This window comes from Peromyscus maniculatus, chromosome 3 (assembly GCF_049852395.1).
Source record: "Peromyscus maniculatus bairdii isolate BWxNUB_F1_BW_parent chromosome 3, HU_Pman_BW_mat_3.1, whole genome shotgun sequence".
Lineage (NCBI taxonomy): Eukaryota > Metazoa > Chordata > Mammalia > Rodentia > Cricetidae > Peromyscus > Peromyscus maniculatus.
The window spans coordinates 160,174,450-160,192,639 of NC_134854.1; the positions used below are offsets into that span (position 1 = coordinate 160,174,450).

Consider the following 18,190-nt stretch of genomic DNA (forward strand, 5'->3'; position numbering starts at 1 on the left):
GCCAGTAACTACAAGGACTCCAGCACCTGACATACATTCTGTTAGTATGTGTGTGCTTATAGCACATAAACATACAGTTCATTTAATGTGCATCTCAAGACAATGGTTATTTCCAAAGCAAGAGATCAACATGCCCTCATGACCTCTTCTTATGAGAGTACTCCCCTCTTTTTATGGAAAGATCATCTAAAGGCTGCTGCTTAGTAAATTCTCAGTGCACTTTACATAACTGCCCTACCCCCAACCCCAACCCCGACTTACTCATCCTACTTGGCTGTGGATTTTGTTCTTTGACCTAGATCTCCCGATTCTTTCCTTCAACCCCTGTCTTTCATCCACTGCTGTGTTCTTTCTATACACCCTACATTTTTGTTTTACATTCCACATGTGTGTGACATCAGGCAGTATTTTTTTCCTGTATCTGGCTTATTTAATTTACCACAGATCAACTCCAGGCTTACACATGTTGTGTAAGATGGAAAGATCTCTTTTTCAAAAACTCAGTAATAGTTTATCCACACAAATTCTAACCATCTCTCTACCAAGGGACACTTTAGTTGGTCCAGTTTCTTGCCTGTTGTGAATAATGGTCAGTAAATATGGTAATGTGGAGTCCTCTACAAGTGGATGTTCCACTTACTTTGTTGATCTGAAGATAATTTATGGGCCTCATGACAGCACTATTTTTTAATTCTTCTTGTTTCCCATAATAGTTGTACTAATTGATATCCTCACCAACACTCTCAGGGCTTCATTTCATCCACACCCTTGCCAGTGTGTCCTTTCCTTTTGCACAGGACCATCCCAGTGGGTAGGAGATAATGTACTATTATGGTTTTGATTTTCATTTTCTTGATAATTACTGATTTTGAGCACTTTTATACATAATTGTCTATCAGTTTTATGTCTTCCTTGGAGAAATATCATCCAGATCCCTTTGGGATTTTAATTATCTGTTACTTGTTATTGAGTGCTTAAGTCTCTTGTGTATTTTTGGGTGGTAACTCTTATTAAAGATATATTCGAAAGTATTTTCTACTTGTGATTGCCTTTCATTTGCTGGTTACCTTTGCTGTGTTTGAGCTATTTGGTTTTAACACATCACCCTTCATTTATTTTTGCTTTTTTGATTTTTGAGCAGTCAGTGTGATACCATAAAACTTATTACCAAGGCCAGAAGCATGGGGTATTTCCTTTGTATTTTCTTCTAGGACCTTTGCAATATCTGGTCTTCAATTCATTTTGAATTTTGGTATAAGTATTTAATTTTATTCTTTTGCATGTTAATAGATGGATCTTCTAATGCCACTTACTAAACAAACATCTCTTTCCCTCCTTGTGTATTGTTGCTGCTTGTGTCAAGAAATTAGCTGACCATACTTTCTTGGATAGGATTCTAAGCTCACAATTCTCTTCCATTGGTCTGTGTGTCTTGCTTTGCCTCAGGCCCTTCTCTGAGATCACTGTAATTTTATAGACGTGTGACTTTTGAATGAGTATATACCTCTGAGAGCTGCTCAATAATTTTATCCTCTTAGGAGTTCATGATAAAAACTTCCTGTGACCTGTGCTGAGTTGGCCCTCAGGTTCAACTAAGAGTTAAGTGGAACACATCTTAGCCATTGCTGATGCTAAACACACTCAAGGGTGCCCTTAGGGGTTCTCCTACAGGGCTGAGTCTCAATAGTAATTTTAAAGTAACAAAAAGAGACCCTCTGTCAGCATTGTTTTATTCTTTTTAATTAAAAAAGAAAGAAACTAATTTCCTATTGAAATAATTTGTGCAAGTGAACACAACCCAATTAGCTTTTAAATGTAAATTTTAATTAGTGTTCTGATTCGGTGCCTAATTTGAATGTTTTCAGTTATCTGTGGCTTAGAACATCCCATGCCAAGGTTTACTCTTGTTTGTTAAAAGAACCCAAGAGTTGGCACAGTTCCACCCACTACTTAGCATATTATTAATTTCAAGCTACTTGTGTTGTTGAGTGCCAAATTAACACCATTGCCTACCTACCTACAGGAGGCACGGCTCCTTTTCCAGTCTCTTCTAATAATTCCTTCTAGCAAGTAGATATCAGGAATATGAACCGATTTATTTCTCTCTGCATAATTCAGCAACTATTTAATGAATACCTACCATATGCTAGTTACTGTTCCGTGTGATGGCAGACAGCAAAAAACAAACACTCTCAGAGTTTATGTCCTAGGAAAGAAAAAACAACAAGCTAGACAGATGATACATAGATCATGCTTTATTGTGAAGTTCAAAAGCCAGGAATTGTGCTAGAAGAGAGCTGGGCATTTTTAGACAGAGTGTACATGGAGACCTCTCTGAAAAGACATTTGAATGAAGCTTCTTGAAGATTTGGGGGAAGAGTCTTCCAGGCTTTAACAACTGAATGAATGCCACTGAATGAATGCCATCAGCAGGAGTGTCACATGCTGGGGAAAATGTGAGAACCCTGTGTGTTTCACATGTATGGCGGGAGAGAGGAAACAGATCTACAGGGCCTCGGGATGCTTCTGTTAGGAGTCTGAATATCTGAGTAAGAATGGACTTTACTCGTAGGATTGTTTTCCCTGGTATTTTGAGAATGGAACTAAACAAGGAAGGACAAAAACAGAGAAGTCTTATTTACATAGGAGGCTATTCCAATAATCAGGTGAGAAATTATATCATGTTGGATGAAGTTAGAAGCAATGGTATGGCAAGCAAGATACTACCACCTTGGAATTTAAAAACACATTTTAACAGATTTTATTTTGTTTTTGATTGGGTGAGGAGGTATCTGAATCTGGATAGGTACACTTGGGTGCAGGTATCTTTGGAAGCCAGAAGTGGGCATAAGATATCCTATCCTGGAGTTACAGGGAGTAGTGAGCTTCCTGATCTGAGTGCTGAGAGCAGAACTCTGGTCCTCTTTAAAAGCAGCAAGAGCTCTTAACCTCTGACCCATCTCTCTAGGCCCCTAAACTGGACTTTGAAATTCAGAATTCTTTAGAATTTTCTTTCCTAAATTTGAAGGTACAGTTCACAGAATTTACCAATAAATTGGATATGAAAAGCGTTTGTTATCTTATGTCTCCTAACAAAGTTCCCTAAAATCTTTGTGACTTAAAAAATGTACTTGTAATTTGACTGTTCCTGAGAGTCAAGAACTGAGACAGAGCATGACCAAGTGTCTCTCTCAAGAGGTCATGATCAAAGTATCCAGCAGGCCACCATCCCTGAAAGGTCCACTGGAGACAGGACTTGTCTCCATAGCTCATTCAATTGATTGTTGACAAAATTTAATTCCTTGCAAGGCAGCCCTCTTCATCAAATCAACCATGTGTAGCCAAAGGTAATAACATCAAGGCCCAAATCTTTACAACTTAATAACACACGCAACAGCCCATCACCTTTTCATTATCTGTTGTCAACATGCAGGGAAGGGTTTTTCACAGGAACATGAATATTACAAGGCAGAATTCACTAGGAACCATGAAGAAGCTGGTTCCCATCATAGGCATGAGGAAATAAAGAAGGCCAACAAGAAGTTTCATGTGACCAGCAACCAGAAGGTTGTCTTATATTGGAAAAAAAAACTCATTGGGAATTTAATTTTTTAAACTTTCCCCACTTGAACTGTAGACTTTAAATTTCAGCAGATCTTAAGCTTTCTATTTTCACTCATTGTCCATTTTGGCTGCTTAAACAAAAATACCAAAGACTGAGTGGTTTACCATCAATGGAAATGTATTTCACATGATTCTGAAGGCTGCAAAAACCAAGATTAAGGTGCAGCCGATATAATATCTGTTTGGTGAGGACTCACTTCCTACTTCACAGACAGATTTCTTGTCATATGTCTTCATATTTGACAAAAGAGCCTTTGGGCCTCTTTTGTTGAGACTTGAATCTCATTCCTGGGGGCCCCTCTCATGACCAGATCACTGCCCCACATCCCCATAACCTGAAACCATCACACAAGACGCCAAGGTTTCAAAATCCAAATTTTTAGCCACAACCATTTAGTCTGTGGCATTCATTCTATACTTTATTTACTTTTTTCATGTTTTAAAATATTCACATTTAGTGCTAATATATACCTACAGGCTTCAGGTGAGAAAGCATTCTATTTTTAAATTTTAGAGATGCAGTCCATTGGAGGTGAATCTGGAGCTCTTGGCTCACTGGTTTCTTTGTTTTGTTTTGCTTTTTTCTTTTTATCTATTCTATGTGTCTTTTACATTATGTATCTTGATCTCATTCCTTTCCCACTTCACTTCTTGCAGCAATGAGCGAGGCGTCGGGCCAGTTCTATACTTTATTTACTTTTTAAAAGCCTTTCTCCCTCCATCGGTACTCTGTTGATGGCAATTCCCTTATGCCAACACTTAGTGGTTTCTTCTCTGTGGATGAGTTTCTAGAAGTGACTCATAAATATTTGCTGATGTTTCAGATGTGCCCATTGTTCAGCTGCCACAACAGTAGCACACACAGTCCTTCTCCCATGAAGACCTCAGCAGAGGCAACTGGGCACCGATTATTTGATTTCATCAGAGACATTTTTAGGAATAAATTAAACATCTATATCATTAAATCATTTGATTAGACCATACTGCTACTGAGTGGTGAACTTGGATTGTACTTGATGTATTGAACTTGTACTCTACAATGTGTGAAGAGCCTCTGAATGTGGTGACATAGCCCACCTGTGACATTACAGGTGAAAGAGGCAGGGCTATCTTGAGGAACCTGACTAATCATCTGGCTATTTATCAGCAGCGTCACCTCCAGCTGGCAGAAGTGGGGGACAGAGATTCGTCTATTAAGAGTTCAGTGCAAAGAAAATCATTGAGGCCATAACTTTGAAGAGGGAGAATGCTTTGTATCAGAAAGGATACCACTCTGTAGTTGATGGAAGTTGTCCTTGGCTATTGGCCTGTAAGGAACTGGGGCCTCAGTAACAAGAGTACTCACCCACACCATGTCTGAATTTCTGACCTTTTAAATATAAGATAATAGGTACCTTTTTTAAAAGTTGCAGTCTGTAACAAATAACTCAGGCAACGTGTCTAAGAGTACACAGGATGCAATTGATTGGAAGACTCAACAGAAACATGGTTCTGAGGGCAGATGGAAAAAGTGGATCCCTCTCCCCCTAGTTGGATCACAAGGGAGAGGCGTGTATGTATTACTTATGACAAAAGCAATTTCATCCACCTTGTTTTGAACTTGGTTCATCTCAAAGTAATGTCACAATCAAGCACAGTTCTGGGTAACATAAAGTCTCAAGTAGCACACTAATGTTTGTTTACTTATGATTTGCTTAGAAACCATGTAGAAAAAACCCACTGGAGGTAACTCTGGGGAAATCACCATAGTTAGTACTCAGAATGGCTAGTCCTTTCAACATGAATTCACATGTTAACCTAATGTAATAAAAAGAATCTTTGAGGGAAATGAGTATTAAGAAGTTATCATATGGAAATCATAAACAAAATTTTTTCAGGCATGCTAGGCATGTGCTCTGCCTTTAAACTCTATTTCCAGCTCCACTTATCTAAGTCTAAATATGAAAGAGACTAGCTGTGTGCAAAACCAATTAAGGAAGTAGTTAATTACTGTGATGGAAAAGCCCCCTTTCACTATAACTGAGCTGTTTCCAAAGCAGGGCAAGATTCATTTCTGCTACTTAAGCACTGACTCCTGTGACTGTGTAGACAGCTCACCTCACTAAAGTAAGTGGTTAACATCTTTCCAATTAGCAACAATTAGAGTGAAATCTTGCTACTTGGATTGTATATTGGAAATGCATTACTTATGGTGAAATGAATATCTAGCCTGTTTAGTGCTTAACCCATACCTGAATTAAACACTCTAATGGAATGGGTGCAACATTGCCCAGGTCTCAGAAGTGTGGAGAATCATTGCTGCTATACCATGTCCAGTGCAATGCTGGAGCCATTGTATCCTAGGGACAGAAATAGGGTTCTCTGTTCATTTAATGAATGTGTGTACAATAACACATTTGCTTGCCAAAATGCAATGAAAGGCCTATTCTATAAAGTGTCTGCTTTGTGAGCATGAGGATCTGAATTTGGATGCCCAGCACCCACGTAAAAGCCAAGTGTTTCAGCGTGCATCTCCCAACACTGGGAGGCAGAAACAGGAGAATCCTGGAACGTCACAAGTCAGCTCATCCAGCTGAATGGTAGACTCTCAGTCCATTGAGCAACTTTCTCAAAAGCATGCTGGAGAACAATACAAGAAGACACCTGATGTCTGGCTACCACATAAATATGAACACACATGCACATAACACATATATATGCACAAAAATTAAAAATTAAATAAATATGGCAGTATGACATTGTGGTCAGAACAGTGGCCCTGAATTTAGTGAGTAGAATCTGTCCTCACACGACTGTGAAAGCCCTTCCTATCCTGAGACTCAGTGACATTTCCCAAGTAAAACAGGATGTTTAAAATATTGCCTCTGAAGGGTTTTAATTAGGATTATTTGAGATCATGTAAATATAGCACTTAGCACACTACCTAAAATAACTAAGTCACTATGTGTGTGTTTATATGCTAGCTTTTGAAAAAATTACTATTTTATTTTTGAGGTTATAATATAATCATTTTCCCAGTCACTTTCCACCTTCCAAAACCTCCTACATATGCCCTTGCTCTTCTTCAAATTCACGACCTCTTTTTTTCATTAATTATTTTACATATATATAGTAATCTGCTCAAACTTTGTGATGTTACCTCTTAGGTAAGTCAGTCCTCATCCCTCATCAAGGAAACTTCTATTTGTAACAAGAGATCATTACAGAAAACTACAACCAATCAAAATGCAGAGTTGTGGTGCCAACTCACAATGAATATATCTAAAAAACAACTTCCTCATTTAAGACTCAAGAAACATTGTGGAAGAGGGGGTGGAAAGGCTATAAGAACCAGAAGATCAGGGAGTTTGCTGTGAGACTCAAAGAGAAGTTTCTTTGATGAGGGTGAGAGGTAATCTTACATGTGAATATAAGGATACGTTTTAGAATGCAGTTAGGAATTGTTCTCATCTACTAATGTGGTGGTAGTAGGTTCTCTTTTCAAAACCATGACCTCACTAGCTTGAGGCAGTTGGTGGGGCTTCTGACGTCAGACGTGATTTACCTCCTCTTGAGTAAGCCTGAAGTAAAAATTAGACAGCTATTGGTTACCACCAGCATGTGGAATGTGGAATGCCACTATTGCACCTCTGTGGATATCTTGCCATGCTGGTCGAAGTTGTTCATAGGTATCACAGTTGGGTAAGACTTGATTGCTTTCCTCCCTTGGCAGCTTGCACTCTGGTACTGTGGAAGCTAGACAGGAGGAAGGTTTTCAGGTTAGATCCAGCTAAAATCTTCTGAATCCTATGTCTGAAGGGTGCAGTGTCTTCAGCAATAGGGACTTACCTTCAACCTCTGAGAGGCGACTGAGGGCAAAAAGCAATAACTTACATTGTTTGGGAGTCACTTAACTATCCTAACCAGCAACTCATGCCTGCTACTAGGATTTCTGTTAGTCTATGATTCTTGTAAGGAGTGTTGTCAACCCAGGTAGAATAATTTCATTTAATATGTATGTGGAGGTTTAAATTACACATATAATAAATATTATTTGTATACATATATACACATACATAATTTGTATTATGTATATAATTTAGGTAAATATAAAATAATATACTTCCCTGATATTCTATCAAATATCCTTGGTATGATTTGTATCACCTCTGATTGGCTTCCATTTCCCCTCCCCAATCAGAGTACACCTCCATATTTTTTTTTTCATTTTTTCCCTTCATATCACCTGTATCTGCCATTCCTCTCTCAAGCTGCTGCCCCCATGGTCCCATGGTACTCTCTGGTTTCTGTGGCTACTCCAGGTTATGTTCTTACATCTGAAGATTTGTGACTAGGAACTGAAGATGAGAGAGAACATGGGTCATTTGTCTAACTTAGTCTGGGTTACTTACCTCAATGTATCATTTATAGTTCCATCCATTTAGCAGCAAATTTGAAATTTCTTAATTTTTACTGATATGTTCCCTTGTAGAGGATTATTGGACAAATTTCATTATAAATCTCTCCTCACAGTAATGTTTGACAGTAAATATATTGATTTACTCTTGCTGCTATGAAAGATTCACACCAGCGTAGCCACTGAGAGCAAAAGTCCAGAAATAGGTTTTATGGAACGTGAATCAAGATTTCCTGAGGACTGTATTCTTTTTAGAGGCTTTATGTGGGAACATTTCTCCTTGCTGCTGTGGTCTGGACCTGTGTATTCCCCCAAGAAGCTGAGTGTTGAAATCTAATATCCAATGTGATGGTGTTGAGATGTGGCTTCTGAGAGACCTCTGCTATCGTTGATGGAGTGATTATCCTTATAAAAGGGACCACAGAGAACCACTGAGCCCTTTCTACTGTATGAAGACCCATCTATCCAGAACACTGGATCTCAATAGACATGAAATCTTAGTCATCTCAATACTCAGAACTACACATAATAGTGATAGCATGTGCCTACTGCCTGAAATCCCACACTTGGGAGGTAGAAACAGGGGGACCAGGAATTCAAGGTCAACCTTGGCTACATGAGATCTTGTCTCAAAAACTAACAAGCAAAAACATAAAATGAACATAAGCTATATAGAAGCTACCCAGTCCATGTTGCTTTGTTGTAGATGCCTGGATGTGCTTATATATTTCCATTCTAGCTTTTGAAACTACTCCATATCCTCCCAACGCTGTCACCTCTCCTGTCTCTGCTTCTTACCAGATCTTCCTTTCACTCTGTCCCACCTGTTTCTCTCTTTTAAAAACCCTTGAGATCACAGCGGGCCAACCTAGATAATCTAGGATGTTTCCTCATGTTAAAAATACATAGCCAGTGTTGTCAACAACTCCCTTTTGCTATGAGCATTTCAAAGTGTAGAGGTTCTGAGGAACAGGATGCAGACCATCTGCAAGGGTGTTATTTACTCAGCGCTGGAAGTCACCTTCATTTCTTCCCAGCATTGCCTATAGTGTAATCTGTGGTACAGTAGCTCTTTTTTAGTAAAGGCTGGAGAAATGGAAAGCCACTTAAACTAGTAAGTGGTCTACATAATGCATTATATTGCTAACTCAGAGATCTACTCAAAATACATAACCCTTTTACATAAGAGTTAGATGGTGCATTTACAAGCACCTTATGAAGGGAAACAAAAGAAAACATGTTTTTTTTTCTTAAGAATATTACACAGATATCATAGCTGTTAGAATAATCTAGAGTGGAATAAAATAAAGCAGCCCCTGCCTCATTCCCTTCTCTTTACATCATCTCTACTATTTTTATTCAGGACCATTTCTGTAGGCTTCTGACACATAAACCAAGACACATTGGCAAATGCATCAGATCTGGAGCTGTGCCGTTGGAAGTATGAATGAGACAACTGTGTGCTTTGACCTTCAAGAGACTCTCCAAGTTTAGGGCCAGCATAGTAAGAGGGGGCAGTTTAAATATGGATCCTCTGGTTATAATCCAAGGAATGTCCTCTTTCTTATAGTTGGATCTTGGCTTAGATATTTCTTTCTACTGATTAAATTGGCCCTGTTTCAGTGCATAGTACCAGTTGTTTCCCAAAGACCAACTTGCTTACCAACAATATAATCTATTCTCTTTGTTCCTAGCAAAAGTAAAGCAAGGATTATTTCATGTGTTTCAGTGGTTTAGAAACAAACTTTAAAAAAATTCCAATATTTATAATATGTAGCATATTTTGGCATAATATCTTAGGACAAGGGCAAGGCAGCCTTTATCAACTGTGCTCAAAAATAGTGTCTGTATAAAGCAGGGGGAAATCAAGTAATCACTAATGAGGATGTATCTGATTTAATTCCACTTAATGATCATTAATAGTCCCTGTCATCAGTGCTGATTGCTGGGTTATGATTTCCGTCACTCTTCCAACATTATCAGATCTATTACTAGCTATTCATTGTCACAGTATGCCTTCTATACCAAAATTGTATAACATAGAAAATAGATCCTTCAGTGTGATTTTTAGGCATTTTTTAAACAGGGTGCAATGGGCTTTAATGGCACAGCTAAGAGAAATTAAAAATAAGACAGTAGGTAAGCAAGATATGATCTTCCTTTGACAAAGAACATAGCTCAACTGTTGAGTGAAATTCTGCCCTTCCCTACTGAGTTTCCTTGTTGATGTCTCTGTCTGTTCTCCTCTTTTACTTGTCAAAAGGGACTTGGAAGAGTCCTGTTAAGTGTTTACATGCCAGAGAGAAAACACCCTATTTAATCTTCCATGCACTGCATGCATCATTATGGTATTCATAATTTGAATGAATTAGTGACCACAGGTAGTTCAGCTGACCAGATAAAGTCAGTAAAGTCTGGTTTTGTGCTTTATGTAACCCCATGATTGCAGAATGTACAAATCAGGAGAGACTTCATATATCTGTAGGACCTTTCTCTGGTGGTTTGAAGTCCCTTGACTCAATCCTCTGTAGTAGCTCAAATGTGCTCTTCTCTGGGGGTGGGGAAGACTACAGTCAGAAAGGCTCGTGCTCCTCTGGCCTCCTGTGTCTCTTACAGACATCCATTCTGGTTCTTCCCCTCATCCTCATTCAAGACCTGTGAAAACTGTGAGTTCAGATGCTGCAAAGCACTTACTGCCACAATTAACTTTTCTGAAGTTTCTACACTGACAAAGCATCTGCTGTGAAGTGTGAAGAATTGTCAGACATTAGAGATGACTCAGCTTGGAAATGGACTGCTTCTTAAGTATAGAAATGGTCCCAGGTTATACTTAATAAAAAAAAGGAAAAGAAAAAGAAATGGCCTCAGAAAAGCGTGTCTGTGTTGCTTAGAGGTTAGAGGACCCACAGTTGCTTTGTACAGATTTCATTTTGAATTGTTTTTATACATAAACACAGGCAGAATTTATACATCAAGAATCTTAGACCATTAAAGTTGCTCAAACAAAGTGTTGTAAGTGGATAAATGGTAAACAACAGAAATGTATCAATAAGTTCTGAAGGCTGGGAAGGCCAGGGCCAAGACCCTGGGATTAGCATCTGGGAAGGCCCTATACACACCCATTCACCTCAGGGTGGAAGTGTTATTTGCACCTCCATATGGCCACAGGGCAACAGGCACTCACTTCATTGGTGAGGTAGGAATCTTTAGCCACTGATCTAAGGCTCCACCTCTCCATGCATACATACATACATACATTTATGCATGCATACATACATACATACATACATACATACATACATACATACATACCACTGCACTGAAGATCCATTGTCAACACAGGGATAGGGAGGGATAATACAATCAGCCCAGAAACATAAGTCTATACTGAAAATGCCAGTGGAACAAACACCCACCCATTTAAGACAACTGAAGGATGAAATACATGTGTGTGTGTCTATCTGTGTGTACATGCATGTGTGCCAACCTGTGCAAGTATGGAGGTCAAATGTCAATACAAGATACCTTCTATTATAGTACACTATATTTTTGAGACAGAATCAAAGTCTATTGTAAGTGGATTTTTCTGCATTTCCTGCCAGCTCCCAAATCATAGCATGGAGACTTATTATTAATTATAAACACTTTGCTGATAACTGAGGCTTGTTTCTAACTAGCTCTTATGACTTAACCCATTTCTGTTCATTAACATGTTGCCACATGATTCATGGCTTTTACCTCTTTTCTTGCATGTCTGTTCCCTCTCATCCACTGGCAACTCCACCCTTCTTCTTCCCAGAGTTCTCTCTTTCTGGCTCTCCTGACTACATCTCCTGCCTAGCTAATGACAGGTTAGTCTTTTATTAAACCAATCAGAAGGCACCTTGGCAAAGACACATCTTCACAGTGTACAAAAACTTTATTCCACAACAGTCTATTACTCACCAATTCAGCCAGACTGACAGGGCACAAAGCCACTGGAGAAATGGTTCAGAGGTTAAGTGCAGTACTGGCTGCTCTTGCATAGGTCATAGGTTCAATTTCCAGCAGCCACACGTGGCCCTCTTCTGGCCTTTATAGTCATTATAAGTATGAGGGGCACAGCCATATACGCAAGCAAAATGCTTGTACACATACGATTTTTTAAATGAAAAAAAATATATTATCTTTCCTTGATGAGTTGGGTATTTATAGCTTCTATCTAATGTACAGATAGCTGTATTCAAATTTTTATGCGTATATGCGTCCTAATATTTATATCAAATATTATCAAAAAATAATGAAATATTTGTAAGTATTTACCCATTCAAAGCACTGTTTCAACTTATGGTTAGTTTTAAAAAAAATTGCAGGAATCTTTGCTGTGGAAACTAGATTCTGTGAACAATCCCTTTTTCATTACCCATCACATTTCAAATGTGCTTCCTTCTCAGAGACCTTTAGCACATCTCAATCAACCTGTTTCCCAATTTAGATGCTGTTGCTGATAGAAGTATTATGGTGCCATTTTATTTGATACTAAGTTTTATATTATTGTTTTTTTGTGTGGTGAATATTTGTATCTATTTTACATTTTTTTTTGTTCATCAATTCTTGTATCTTAGACTTTTTACCCAGAATCTGTTTCTTTCTATCTGATGTATATGCTTTGTGGAGGTGCATTGCAAATTCTGGCCCCTTTTGTCATTCCAAGGAAATTTCAGTTCACTTTCATTTTACAAAGATGTTCTGGCTAAATTATAGCAATAGGTTGTCAGTTGTCTTTGTCCTGTAACTTGGCAATGTTCTGCTGTCACTTGACTTCGGCTGTGGAGAAATATCCACCCTCCTGCTGGTTCTTCTGGGCATGGGACTTGTTTGTATTTATCCTGTTCTGAGTTTAGGCTTTCTGACTCTTGGGGCAAAAACTTTACGTCAGTTTTGGAAATTCATCCATTCTTGTGCACTCTAACGTTGTCTTTCATTCTTTCTGCTCTCCCCTTGAAATGAAGTTCTGGCTGGTAATTCTGACTGCTGAGGTTTCTGTGGGTCATGTTCTCTTGCTCTTTGTTGCTGCTGCCTCAGATGCATAGTGTCTAGTTTCCTTGTGTGTCCTTTGGCACACAAGAGCTCATATTTTTCTGGACACTTACCTGTGGTCACTCTGATCATCTGGTACAAGTCTTCCCAGATAGCAGTCAGGTTCTGTCTTAGTCTGTAGATATAGTTCTGTTGCTGCGAAGAGACATCACAACCGAAGAAACTATTACAAGGGAACGAATGTAATTGGAGACTTGCTTATAGTTTCAGAGGTTCAGTTCATTATTGTCATGCCAGGAAGCAAGGCAGCCTGCAGAAAGACTTTGGGGCAATAACTAAGAGATTCATCTTGATCCATAGGCAGAGACACATGGACTTGGCAGGGACTTTTGAAACCTCAAAGCCCACACTCCCTCCACCAAGATCACAAGGTCTAATCCTTTCAAACAGTTCTACTCCCTGGTGATCAAGCATTCAAATATATGAGTCTATAGGGACCATTGTTATTCAAACCGCCACAGGCTCCTAGACTCCTTACATTTCTCTCTGCCAGGCAGCAGAAAGCTCTATCAACTGATAAGTATGGTAACTAACTTTCTATGAGAAGATGTTTGAACACAGGAATGCTGTGAGTACAGGGCTGCACACACAGAATCCAGAATAATTCTGGAGCCAGAACTGGTTTTCTAAAATGAAGCTTCGTGTCTGTCATGCAAGCCACCTAGTTGATAAGAGTTTTGCACTTCATACTTACTCTAAAGGCTTTGAGGTTCCTAAATTTTTATGTAACTCTTTTATTAAATACCCAATGTTGGACTAACATCTTTATTTTATATATTCCACATAAAATACGCAGCTCCATGATTCCCAAGTTTAACAAATACTAGAAAGAATTTGGCTACAGAATTTCTATTTTAGTCTGCAAGCTTCAACCTTCTCTTCATTTTTGACTTCTGAAAGCATCTTTTTAAACTGTCATGCTGAGTCACCAAAGCTTTTGAATGTGCTCAAACACAAACTCAAATTATAATCTGCCACTTCTGGTTTTCTTCTGCAAGAAAAAGTTGGTCATACAATTAGTTATAGAGAATTTGATCAACTCAAAAAACATACCCAAAACCTTCATAAGAAGGTATATAAAGTTGCCAGTTCACTATTTGTCTTTCCAATGTTTGTTCAACACGTTGTCTAGAACTCGGTAGTCTTTCAAAAAATGTATTAAACACATGGGTTTGTGAAAGGCAGCAATAATTGTGTTTCAATATTCTATTACTTTTAAGATATTCTCTAGTTTTCATGTATGCTGCTGATTTCCATATAGATTAAGTCATGTCATCTGCACCAATCATTACTTTGTAAATAAAATTCACATCCTATATGATCAGGTACTGATTTTTTAAATGGTAACTTCCTTATGAATAAAAAAGAAATTATAATTACGTTAGTAAGATTTTTTTTTAGTTTAGGTAAAATGTACTGAAGGAAGCAAGTTTAGGAATCTTTCATAGAACTGGTGACCACTTTGAGCTAAGATGTTGAATCTACTGGAAACTGCCACAATACTTAAATTGTTTCTCTATGATTCATTATGGTCAAGATTTATTGTATAGTATATTCAGTTGTTGCTTGAGAAGTATGACTTCATGCATTCCTATTATATGTCTGTCTAATTTAATAAGCTCAAAGAAATAAAGAGTCATTTGAGAAGAGATGAACTAGGATAAACACTTTCTACTTGGGTAATTGTCAATAACTTTTAAAGATTTATATGATTTTAAATGTCTATATTATAGATCTATAACATATCAACAATTTTGAATTCTGATTTCTAGTTGCTTTAATGTTGAATTTTTAAAAAAAAAATCACTGCCTCAGAATTGTAGAGGTATCCACAATGAAGTAATGTGGTCTTTCAAGCACTGTTTCTATGGCTTCTTTTGATGTCCATCAGTGTCAGAAGGATAGAAGAAAGAGCATGACATTCTTTCAGTTGCTTCTCAGCCCATCTAATCTTTATTGAGTGCTTCCTAGTCACTGAGATGCATCAGTGAACAGACATCCTGTGCTCTTAGGAGAAAAAGAAAGAATGTGCAAATCAATATGTAATGTCAAGTTGTGACAAATAGACACATTCAAAGTTTCAGGTTTTGATGGCAGAGAAGTAAGCAACATTTCACTATAATTAAATGAAGTGAAGGAGGAGTCCATTTGGATTTTCTGGGGAAGATTCTCCAGCTGAAGCCTAGACATCATGTAGTATTCTAGAGGCCGGATGGTGGCATGAGCTGAGGATTGGATGTGAGGCCACTAAAGGTCAGTTGGAGTCAAACCCTCACAAGCCATAGGAAGAATTTTCAATTTTGCTATGTATGAGATAAATAAAAAGAAAAAGGCCACCATTGAATGGGGGTTTGAACAGGGGAAAAATCATGAACTGATTTATAGTTTAAAATCTCCATGCTTGCTTTGTAGTAAACAGGCACTATACTTGTATATTTGTTCATATGTGTGTGTGTGTGTGTGTGTGTGTGTGTGTGTGTGTGTGTGTGTGTGTGTAGTTTTAGGAGGCAGGGGGAGGAGCATGGCTGAAAATAGGCAGAAAAGTTTGAGAGACCCAAATCTGGATTTAGATGATCATACTGGAAGAGGTAAGACAATCAGACCTACTCAGACAGGCGTCAAAAATGGAAGTAAAACAACTTGTTAATGTGGATTCTCCCCATGAACACTGACAACCGCAGAGCTTGTTGTCCAGAAACACAGTAGGAGAAGAAATAGAAAACTTAAGGAGAATTTTCTGTTAAATTAAAATGTCAGTGAAAATTCAAATATTGTCTATTAGCATCACCAGATTTTATCTTATAAGGTTCAAATTTCTTCTTTTAGCTCAGTCTCTGTCTCTCTGTCTCTGTCTCTGTCTCTCTGTCTCTCTCTGTGTCTCTCTCTCTCTCTCTCTGTGTGTGTGTGTGTGTGTGTGTGTGTGTGTGTGTGTGTGTGTGTGTGTGTTGCCCAATATTGATGCCAGGAATCATCCTTGATCACTCTTCTACCTTGTTGAGGCACGGTGTCTTACTTTCATGTTTATCACTGTGATAAGTCACCGTGACCAAGGAAACTTATAGAAGAAAGAGTTTAATTGTGGATGCATGGTTCCAGAGAGTATATGACTATCATAAAGGAGAACACAGCAGCAGGCTAGCAGGTTTGACATTAGAGCAGTAACTGAAGGCTCATATCTTGATCCACAGCCATGAGACAAAGAGAGCTAATTGGGAATGGTATAGCCTTTTGAAAACTCACAGCCTGACACACCTCCTCTACCAGGGCTTTACCTCCCTATCCTACCCAAGCAGTTCTGCTAACTGGGGATCAAACATTCAAATATAAGTCTATGGGAGTCATTGTCATTCAAGCCATTACACGGGGTCCCTCCAATTAAGCCCAGAACTCACCCATAGTGTGAGTCTCACTAGCTCACTTGCCCTGGGTAATCCCCTGTCTCCATCTTCTAAGGCTAAAATTACAACCAGGCTTTCATGCTCACCTTGAACTTAAGTAGTTTCTAGGGGTCTGATCTCTAGTCTTTTTTGCCCAGTAAGCATTTAACAACTGAGCCATTTTCCTACTCTAGAATATTTTTAGAGTTTATATCACAGCATTTATTCTCAAATTTCCCTGTTTGTGGAGCCCATCTTAAAAAGCAAACTCTAGGTGGAGTTTTCCTGTCCTGACTTCCTTTTCCCAAATACTCAGCAATCACTTTCCAAATTACCACATAGAGGCTTTTATTAATTTTAAATGCTCAGCTGATAGTTAAGGCTTATTACTAAGTAGCTCTTACATTTAAATTAACCCATTTCTATTAATCTATATTTTGCTACATGGCTTGTGACTTTACCTGTCCTCTAGCTCATCTTGTTCCCTGGGTGACTGCCTGGTATCTCCTATGACTGCCCTGACCCCGCTCTTCTCTCCCAGCATTCTCCCTGTGTCAGGCTGTCTTGCCCAATCTCTTTCTGCTCTGCTATTGGCCAATCAGCTTTATTATCAACAATGTGCACAATCCACAGCATTTCTCCCTTTTGTATAATTAAAAAGGAAGGTTTTAACATAGTAAAATTATATTCAACAAACAATTATCAAGTAAGAATTATAGTTACAATATCCAGTCTATTTGTATTTGGCAAAATTAGAGAAAATATTTTATATCTATTATCTTATCTTGGTAAGTAAAAAGTATTATACCTAATTTGCTTTTAGTTATAACTAAGGAAAACTATAATTACAACTATTTAATCTTCAACTCCATCAAAGACCCCAGAAGAATAAAATGTTATCTAATGACAAGGACATCAGGCTACCTGGATAGTTACCCAAAGTACCTCTGCAATGTTGGGGCACCCATCTCTGGTAGACAGGCTGAGCATGTATGACAGACTTTCCTGTGAAGCAGGAATTTTGAAGGACTGTCCTATCTTTTCTTAACAAAGTTCAGCAGTCACCTTCCTTGTATCCTACTGGTCTAATTTGGACAGTAACTGTCAACAATTAAGACAATGGCAGTTTCTTGCCCAGTGGCTAACTTTTGTCACAAAGCAAGTAAACTCCATATGGAGTTTCTTTGATGCCCATCATCTTTTCTGAAGTAGATTGATGCTGCCAGGAGTAGACATGTCTCATTGTCATAAAAAGCCTCAGGTCATTAAAACCTTTGAAATGCCATATTCTGTAGGTCTTTGAAATGTATGAAGACCACCTGTCTATCTAAAATATATCTGTTTGACCTTGAAAATGTACTTAACACGACTATAAGTTTGATTGTAATAAGTGACTAACTACTAACCTATATTTTTTAATTATACGTTACATTTTTAAATGAGCTACATAAGTACAGTATTCCAAACCAGAGTAGAAACATACATACAGCATAGCAGAAATAACTTTAAATTTTTATCAATCAACTAAAATCTATACCAATGTAAAATATTTTGAGATTAACAGTTGTTTTTCGGATTAAAGTAGATTCAATAATCTACCCTTTTGTTATTTCTATACCCTATACCCCCTTTTTCCTTTAGAAACAGATCTTTGGATTTAACTCTTTTTTATATCTAGCATTAATGATTTATGAAATGAATTATGTATTCTGGG

The 18,190-nt window shown here is 38.1% G+C and overlaps 1 protein-coding gene across 6 annotated transcripts in view; it reads left to right on the top strand.

Moving 5' to 3' along the window:
- Window positions 1–18,190, top strand: part of Pik3c2g (phosphatidylinositol-4-phosphate 3-kinase catalytic subunit type 2 gamma) — a 352,621-nt gene that overhangs the window by 182,995 nt on the left and 151,436 nt on the right. The window lies entirely within an intron of this gene.